This window comes from Lathyrus oleraceus, chromosome 4 (assembly GCF_024323335.1).
Source record: "Lathyrus oleraceus cultivar Zhongwan6 chromosome 4, CAAS_Psat_ZW6_1.0, whole genome shotgun sequence".
Lineage (NCBI taxonomy): Eukaryota > Viridiplantae > Streptophyta > Magnoliopsida > Fabales > Fabaceae > Lathyrus > Lathyrus oleraceus.
In genome coordinates, this window is record NC_066582.1 from 472,244,791 (window position 1) to 472,255,506 (window position 10,716).

Consider the following 10,716-nt stretch of genomic DNA (forward strand, 5'->3'; position numbering starts at 1 on the left):
TATTTGTTAGCCAAAAATTGGTAGAAAAAAGGCCAAATGTGATAATTGTCTGTCAAAATCTGGTTGAAAACAAAAGCTTCAAAAATTTTCGTATACCTTAGACAGCGCTTTTGTAAAAAGCGCTGTCTAAGGGGGGGATTAGAAAGCGCTTTAGGCAAAAGCGCTGTCTAAGGGGGGGGGGGGGGCTTAGACAGCGCTTTTTGAAAAGCGCTGTCTAAGGTATACCAAAAAAATTAAAATAGGAGGGTCTTAGAAAGCGCTTTTGCCCAAAGCGCTGTCTAAGGGGGGGGGGCTTAGACAGCGCTTTTAAGATTTAAAAAAGCGCTGTCTAAACCTTTAGCAGCGGAGGTTTAGACAGCGCTTTAAAGCGCTGTCTAAGGTCTTGTTTGTTGTAGTGCAAACCGATAAAAAAACTAATATTTTCAAAAGATTTCATGATTCTCTACAACATATATGCTATAATTTACCGAAAATTTATGAAAGCCACAATTATTTGATGATTTATATAAATTTTTGTTCTAAAATTGATTAAAATTGCACTTCAAATACTCATAATTTTAATGATATAAAGCAATTTCATTTGGAAATGCATTTTTTTATTTAAATTTCTTTTCCAATGTTACATTTAATTATACATTGCATAAATGAGAATGCAAAAAAAACACCAAACAATTGCCTTTAAAATTACATCTTATTTTGTATGTTTGGAAGTTTTTCTTCACATTTGAAACCTAAGCCTAATGCTACACAAATTTCAAACTTGGTTCTCAAGCCTCCAAATAGTCAAAACTCAATATGCCCCCATCATTTCTTTTATCATCAAACTAAGCTCTTAGCTACTCCATCTAAGCCATTTTGCAATCCATTCATGCTTTGAGGACTAGCACCAAAAGAGACAATACAGGCAAAACCAAACCATGGCTCTCAAATGTACAATATGTGAAATTCAAACAAATGCAATGTGAAAATATATTTCTGCAACATTACCCATCAAAGCAATCACAACAGTTAATACCAAATAACTTTCACTACAGTAAAAAATATAAGAGGCAAGGGAAATCGTTTGAAAACTTTTCACTGGACCAATAAATTCAAGAGATTTCAATCACAAACACCAAGTTACTGCAGTTAAAATGGGGAAGGGTGATACATTTTTTTGAATAATTTTCACAAAAGTAAAATCACAATACAATTTCATTCAAGAATTGCACATGGGCTACACGATTTTTTCACTCCACTCAACACTCAACACCACAAAATCAGAGATTAGTGCCAAACTTTAACAGTTGTGATTCTTTCTATTTTATCCTTGTACATTCCTAATTTTGACACACTTGGAATCAGAAAATACTTCATCCTCACTCTTCCACACATATATTAACTCACTCTCAGTAATGCTATAAAGTATGCTCATTTTTCAAAAAGATAAAAAACAAGAAACCCTAATCTCTAACTTAGTCATAAGGAAACCAAAAACTCACAAGTTACTAACCTGCAAAAATCATTATAGCATATTTTTATCACAAGGTGCTTAGAGCTTCATATCAGAAGCTCTAATGCAACCTGAGCTAGACCTAACCACAAAGACGTAGTGGCCGCAACCCAGAAGTAAAAAATAATATTCAAAATAAAAGGAGTAGAAGAGATTTTGAAAGAAAAGAAACATATGAGGAAGGAGTAGGAAGTTACCATAGGGAAATATTCACGCCTGGAACATCCGGATCTGTATATTTTATGCTCCTTTTTACGTTTTTCTTGATTGATTCTTGTTGTTTGTTGCATTTAAGCCTTGTTCCCTTTGTTGATTTGTTGTTTTGTTGTGGATTAGGGGAGATTTTGAGTTTGGGAAAGTTAGTCTTTATGCTTTGTTGGTTGGATTGAACGATTTAGGTTTTTTTTTAGGGGGGGGGGGATGGGGGTTTAGCCCATATTTGGACTCATGAGGATCAATAACCATAGGGTAGAGGTTTATTTTGGTGTAAGGTGGTGGCCTGACAGTTGTAGGACGAACACCATTGTGGTATTCATCTATGCCGATGTGAGCATCATGCTTTCCACCATGTGGGTTATTAAGAACCGCCGACTTAGATCATCCCCCGTCGTTTTTCTAAGTTCGTTATGTGTTTGTTCATAGATAAGTTTTCAAGCCATGGTGGTGCTCATCAACAAAATGGGTTTGACTTTCATGAAACGTTTTCATCGGTTATCAAGCCAATAACCATAAGTATTATTCTTACTTTAGCTATCACATATAAGTGGGAGATACAACACACTAACATCAACAATGTTTTCCATAATGGTGAACTTCATGAAGAGATGTACATGCACCAACCTCCAGATTTTATTGATTCCAATCCACTCTTGGTCTGCAAGCTTAACAAAGCAATCCATGGTTTGAAGTAGGGTCCATGTGCATGGTATGAGAAGTTGCATCATACACATATTCAATTTGGATTTGTTTCAAGTTGGTGTGATCACTCTTTATTTGTTTATAATCATCATAATATAACACTCTATGAATTGATCTATGTTGATGATATCATATTCACATGATCTTCTCCAAAGTTGATTCATGATTTAATCAACAAACTTCATATCAAGTTTTTCCTAAAGCAGCTCGGTGTTACTCAATACTTCCTTGGTATTGAGATGTGTGTATTTTCTAAGTTATTATGTGAAAATTTCAATCAGAAATATAATCTCTTTTATACGTAAAAATTGTTTCTCCCACACAAATCATTTTTTTAAAATCCGATAAAAAAATTTCAAACTATTTTCAACTAAGGATTTAATTGGGAGGTCTACACACCGTCCTATAGACCATTGAATACTCCATATTCTCGCCCAACACTTCCAATTATATTTAAACTATTCATAATTATCGAGTCATTCTTAAATATTATTAAGATTAAATGTGTTTTTAGTCCTTTTAAATATATGCACGGCCTTTAATATTAATCCTTCAAAAAATTCCCTTCGAAATTTTAAATCCTCTAAAAATTCTATTCCAATTTTTATCATTGTGTTTTTTTTTAATTCATAGTGCATAATCAAATTAACTTTTTTTGGATAACATGTCAGATTTAAGAGTTTAAAATATCATTACTTAATAACTTAACACTTAAATCTTTAGCTTAAAGTTATAGATAAACTAATAAAGAATACATAATGAATTAATGAGTTATTAAATTAATGTTATTTAAAAATTTTATAAATAATATGTTATTAAAAAATTCATTAGAAACGTGAAATGTGAAGGAGAATTAGCAACAAAAAAAAAAATTAAGACCAATAACATATTTAACTCATATTTTTAATACTAATTTGTTTAGATAAATTCAAAATATGATTATTTTAATAAAAGTTAAATGGTCTCAATTTTCTCATTACATAAATGTAGTGAGTCCGTAAAATTATTTAAAATTTTTGAAAAAAAGGAGAAATATGTAAAATGATAAATAATAAAACTTCTCATTTTAAAAAACCTCTGACAAGATGTCATAAAAATAGAAAATGGTTTTTTTATTCCCCATTCAACTTTACAGTCTAGATTGTGTCGTAAACAGTGGGTCTTTACACATGTTTACTACTTCACTTTACATCATCGTCATCGTCATTGCTTTAAACTATGTCTCCTTTATAACCTAAACCTTACATCCCATCTTGTAATCACTCCTCTCACAATATACACACTTTCTCTTCATTTTGAAGAACCACTCACAAGATGCCAATAAAATACAAAATGGTTTTTCTATTCCCTATACAATTTTACCTTCTTAGTTGTATCTTAAACAACGGGTCTTTACACATGTTTAGTACTTCACTTTACATCATCTTCATTACATCCTTAAATTATGCCTTCTTTATAATCTAACATTTCCATCCCATCTTGTGATCTTTCGTCTCATAATTTACACCTTTTCTCTTCACTTTTAATTAAAACATTTCATCAAGCACCTTTCTCAAAATGGTCAATTGTGCAAAATTAACAAACCTGAAATCAACTATCACAAGATGGTTTTCATTTGCCAAACTAAGCCGCAAAAATACCTCTATTTCTTCCTCCTCCAAGCAGCAAGAACATGAACAAAAGCTTCATGTTGTCTATGTCGGAAAGTCTCGACGACAATATTTCGTGAACTCCAAAAAATTTCAGCATCCTATTTTTCAAGAGCTAGTTGATAGGTCTTGTTGCAATGGTGGGTGTGATGATGGTGTTGTGGTTGTTTCTTGTGAGGTTGTTATGTTTGAACATTTGTTGTGGATGCTTGAAAGTGCTGAAACTGAGGCACAATTAGGATCCATGGATGAACTTGTTGAATTCTACCATTGCGGTGCTTGTTGATGGATGATTATGCTTTGTTCACTAGATAAGAATAACAGTAAGTAACTAACTTCAATTGGTCTGTATTTTTATGGTGATGTAAAAAAGAAAGTGAATTGGTTATTTCAGTGTATTGAAGTTGTTTAATATATATTATTGCAGTGAACATTGCTTGAATTAAACTTGAATTATGTTAGATGAGGTGTTATTTATTTAATGTGTTATGAGTTATCTATTTGATGTTTTGAATTTGTTTCGTAAATTTTTTAAAAAATAATAATAATATAATATAAAATAAAATAAATAGTTAAGTTTGTTTATATATATATATATATATATATATATATATATATATATATATATATATATATATATATATATATATATATATATATATATATGACTTCATTTTTAAATATATTTTGAAATATATTTTTCATTTCATAAATAATATGTAACTTCTAGAATTTAGCATATATATATATATATATATATATATATATATATATATATATATATATATATATATATATATATATATATATATATATGACTTCAGTTTTAAATATATTTGGAAATATATTTTTTATTTCGTAAATAATATGTAACTTCTAGAATTTTGCTGGTAAAAAATTTGTATAGTTTAATTATTGTATGCTATTTCATTGTTTTATAATTATATTTTATGATAAAATTATTAAATAAAGTTTAATTAAAGATATTAATACTCAATGAACATTAGAAGAATTTATCTTTTTATTATTATTATAAAATTGTTCGAGGGTCTTAAATTTTATATAATTAAAGACTCAAGATATATTGGATATATTGAGAAATGAATTTAATTATACCATATCACTATTCTCTTTATTTAATTACGGCGTGTTATTCAATTAAAAAAGAGGAGGATTTAAGATGTAGTTTATTTTTATTTTTGTTTTTCATTATAAAAATTTGGTTTATTTAGTATCTAGCATAAATAATAAATATATTCGAACAATATTAATTACAACTATCATAAGTGATAAAAGATCCATCCAATTTGCAAATAGAAAAAAAATAAAATTGTAAACTTTTCAAAAGATTTCATGATTTTCTACAACATATATATGCTATTATTTACCAAAAATTAAGAAAGATACAATTATTTGATGAATTATATGAATTTTTGTATTGATTAAATCCACACTTAATTACGGTGTGTTATTTAAAAAAAGAAAGAGGAGGATTTCAAATGTAGTTTATTTATTATTATTTTATTATAAAGATGTAGTTTATTTATGATCTAGCTTAAACAAGAAATAGATTTGAACAATATTAAATACAACTATTACAAGTAATAAAATATCCATCCAATTTACAAACCGAGAAAAAAAACTAATATTTTCAAAATATTTGATGATTCTCTACAATATATATATATATATATATATATATATATATATATATATATATATATATATATATATATATATATATATATATATATATATATACATACTATAATTTACCGAAAATTTATTAAAGCCACAATTATTTGATGAATTATATAAATTTTTGTTTTAAAATTGCACTTCAAATACTCATACTTATAATGATACAAAGCAATTTCATTTGGAAATGCATTTTTTTAATTTAAATTTCTTTTCCAATATTACATTTAGCTATACATTACATTAAAGAAAATGCAAAAAAACAACAAACAATTACATTTAAAATTACATCTTATTTTGTATATTTGGATGTTTTTCTTCTCATTTCGAACCTAAGCCTAATTGATCTATACATGTGAACTAAACCTAATGCTACACAAACTTCCAATTTGGTTCTCAAGCCTCCAAACAGTCAAAACTCAATATGCCCCTTCATTTCTTTCATCATCAAACTGAGCTCTTAGTTACTCCATCTAATCCTTTTTGCAATCCCTTCATGCTTTGAGGACCTAGCACCAAAAAAGAGACAATACAATCAAAACCAAACCATGGCTCTCAAATGTACAGTATGTGGAATTCAAACCAATGCAATGTCAAAATATATTTATGCAACATTAACAATCAAAGTAATCACAACAATTATGCAGTGCAAGAAACAATAGAGTCCAATTACCAAATAACTTTCATTGTAGTAAAAAATATAAGAGGCAAGGGAAATCATTTGAAAACTTTTCACTACCCCAATAAATTCAAGAGATTTCAATCAGAAACACCAAGTTAGTGCAGTTAAAATGGGGAAGGGTGATGCGTTCTCTTGAATAATTTTCACAACAGTAAAAGCGCAATACAATTTCATTCAAGAATTGCACACGGGCTATACGATTTTTTCACACCACCTACCACTAAATCCCACAAAATCAGGGATGAGTGCCAAACTTTAACAGTTGTGATTCTTTTCATTTGATCCTTGTATGTTCTTAATTTTCACACTTGGGATCAGAAAGTATTTCATCCTCAGTCTCCCACACGTATTAAACTCACTCTCAATCATGCTATAAAATATGCTCATTTTTCATAAAGATAACAAACAAGAAACCCTAATCTCTAACTTAGTCAGAAGGCAACCAAAAACACACAAGTTCTAACCTACAAAAATAATTATAGCACATTTTTATCATAAGTTTCTTAGAGCTTCATATCAGAAGCTCTAATCCAACCTGAGCTAGACCTAACCACACATAGGTAGTAGCAGCAACCTAGAAGCAAAAAATCATATTCAAAATAAAAGGAGTAGAAGAGATTTTGAAAGAAAAGAAATATGTGAGGAAGGAATAGGAAGTTACCATAGGGAAATATTCACTCCGGGAACATCCAAATAGATACAATTTATGCTCTTTTTTTTTCATTTTTCTTGATTGATTGTTGTTGTTTGTTGTGTTTAAGTCCTGTTCTCTTTGTTGATTTGTTGTGTTGTTATGGATTAGGGGAGATTTTGAGTTTGAGATAGTTAGTGTTTATGCTCTGTTGGTTCGACTGAAGGGTTTAGGTTTTTTTTTTTTTTTTTTTGGGGGGGGGGGCGGGTTGATTCCATATTTAGACTCATGAGATCAATAACCATAGGGTAGAGGTTTATTTTGGTGTTAGGTGGTGGTTTGGCGGTTGCAGGATGAACACCATTGTGGTGTTCATCTATGTCGATGTAAGCTCCATGCTCTCCACCGTGTGGGTTATTAAGAACCACCGACTTAGATCATCCACCACCGTTTTTCTAGGTTCGTTATGTGTTTGTTCATATATAAGTTATCAAGCCATGGTGGTGTTCATCAACAACATGGGTTTGATTTTCATGAAACGTTTTCACTCGTTATCATGCCAATAACCATATGTGTTATTCTCACTTTAGTTATTACATATAAGTGGGAGATACAATATATTGACATTAACAATGTTTTCCATAATGGTGAACTTCATGAAGAGGTGTACATGCACCAACCTCCAGGTTTCATTGATTCCAATCCACTCTTGGTCTGCAAGCTCAGCAAAGCAATCCATGGTTTCAAGTAGGGTCCATGTGCATGGTATGAGAAGTTGCATCATACACATATTCAATTTGGATTTGTTTCAAGTCGGTGTGGTCACTCTTTATTTGTTTATAATCATCATAATATCACACTCTATGAATTGATCTATGTTGATGATATCATATTCACATGATCTTATCCAAAGTTGATTCATGATTTAATCAACAAACTTCACATCAAGTTTTTCCTAAAGCAACTCGGTGTTACTCAATACTTCCTTGGTATTGAGATGTGTGTATTATTTAAGTTATAATGTGAAAATTTCAATCATGAAAATAATCTCTTTTATACGTAAAAATTGTTTCTCCCACACAAATCATTTTTTTAATCCGATAAAAAAATTTCAAACTATTTTCAACTAAGGATTTAATTTGGAGGTCTACTCACCATCCTATAAACCATTGAATACTCCATATTCTCGCCCAAGACTTCCAATTATACTTAGACTATTCATTATCATGGAGTCATTCTTAAATATTAATAAGATTAAGTATGTTTTAGTCCTTTTAAATATATGCATGACCTTTAATATTAATCCTTCTAAAAATTCCCTTCGAATTTTAGTTCCTCTAAAAATTCTATTCGAATTTTAGTCATTGTGTGTTTTTTTTAATTCATAGTGCGTAATCAAATTTACTTTTTTTGGATAACATGTATGACTTATTAGTTTAAAATATCATTACTTAATAACTTAACACTTAAATTTTTAGCTTAAAGTTATGGATAAATTAATAAAGAATACATAATAAATTAATAAGTTATTAAATTAATGTTATTTCAAAATTTTATCAATAATATGTTATTAAAAAAGTCATTAGAAACGTGAAATATGAACACTTGTAAGAAAAATATGAAGTAGAATTAGCAACAACAAAAATTTAAGACCAATAACATATTTAACTCAAATTTTTAATACTAATTTGTTGGATAAATTCAAAATTTGATTATTTTAATAAAAGTTAAATGTTCTCGATTTTCTCATTACATAAATGTAGTGAATCCGTATAATTATTATAAAAAGTTGAAAAAAAAGGAGAAAGATGTAAAAAGATAAAAATAAAACTTCTCATTTTGAAAAACCTCTCACAAGATGCCAATAAAATAGAAAATGGTTTTTCTATTCCCCATTCAACTTTACATTCTAAATTATGCCGTTAAAAGTGGGCCTTTGCACATGTTTAGTACTTCACTTTATATCATCGTCATTTCTTTAAACTATGTCTCCTTTGTAACCTAAACCTTCCATCCCATCTTGTAATCACTCCTCTCACAATTTACACATTTTTTCTTCAATTTGAAAAACCTCTCACAAGATGCCAATAAAATACAATATGGTTTTTCTATTCCCCATACAACTTTTATTTTTAGTTGTATCTTAAACAACAGGCCTTTATAACCTAACCTTTCCATCTTGTGATCACTCATCTCATAATTTACACATTTTCTCTTCACTTTTCATTAAAACATTTCATCAAACACCTTTCTCAAAATGGTCAATTGTGCAAAATTAACAAACCTGAAACTAGCTATCACAAGATGGTCTTCATTTGCCAAACTAAGCCGTAACAATAGCTCTATGTCTTCCTCCTCCAAGCACCAGGAACATGAACAAAAGCTTCATGTTGTGTAAGTTAGAAAGTCTCGGCGACAATATCTCGTGAACTCCAAAAAATTTCAGTATCCAGTTTTTCAAGAGCTAGTTGATAGGTCTTGTTGCAATGGTGGATGTGATGATGGTGTTATGGTTGTTTCTTGTGAGGTTATTTTGTTTGAACATTTGTTGTGGATGCTTGAAAGTGCTGAAACTGAGGCACAATTAGGATCCATGGATAAACTTGTTGAATTCTACCATTGTGGTGCTTGTTGATGGATGATTATGCTTTGTTCGCTAGAAGTAACTCACTTCAATTGGTCTGTATTTTTATGGTGATGTAAAAAAGAAAGTGAATTGGTTATTTTAGTGTATTAAAGTTGTTTAAGATATATTATTGCAGTAAACATTGCTATAATTAAACTTGAGTTATGTTGGATGAGGTATTATTTGTTTAATGTGTTATGAGTTATCTATTTGATGTTTTGAATTTGTTCCGTTAATTTTTTTTAAAATAATAATATAATATAAAATAGAAAAATAGTTAAGTTTGTTTTATATTTTGGTTTATCATCTATATATATTATATATGACTTCATTTTTAAATACATTTGGAAATATATTTTTTATTTCGTAAATAATATGTAACTTCTAGAATTTAGCTGGTCAAATATTTGTATAGTTTAATTCTTGTATGTTATGTCATTGTTTTATAATTATATTTTATGATAAAATTATTAAGTAAACTTTAATTAAAGATATTAATACTCCATCAACATTACAAGAATTTATCTTTTTATTATTATTATTATAAAATTGTTAGAGAATATTAAATTTTATATAATTAAAGACTCGAGATATATTGGATATATTGAGAAATGAATTTAATCATACAATATCACTATTCTCTTTATTCAATTAAAAAAAAGGAGGATTTAAGATGAAGTTTATTTTTATTTTGTTTTTTATTATAAAGATTTAGTTTATTTACGATCTTGCATAAATAAGAAATACATTCGAACAATATTAAATACAACTATTATAAGTGATAAAAGATCCATCCAATTTGCAAATAGAACAAAATAAAATTGTAAACTTTTCAAAAGATTTCATGATTCTCTATGACATATATATATATATATATATATATATATATATATATATATATATATATATATATATATATATATATATATATATATATATATATATATATATATATATATATATATATATATATGCTATAATTTACCAAATAATTATGAAAGCTACAATTATTTGATGAAT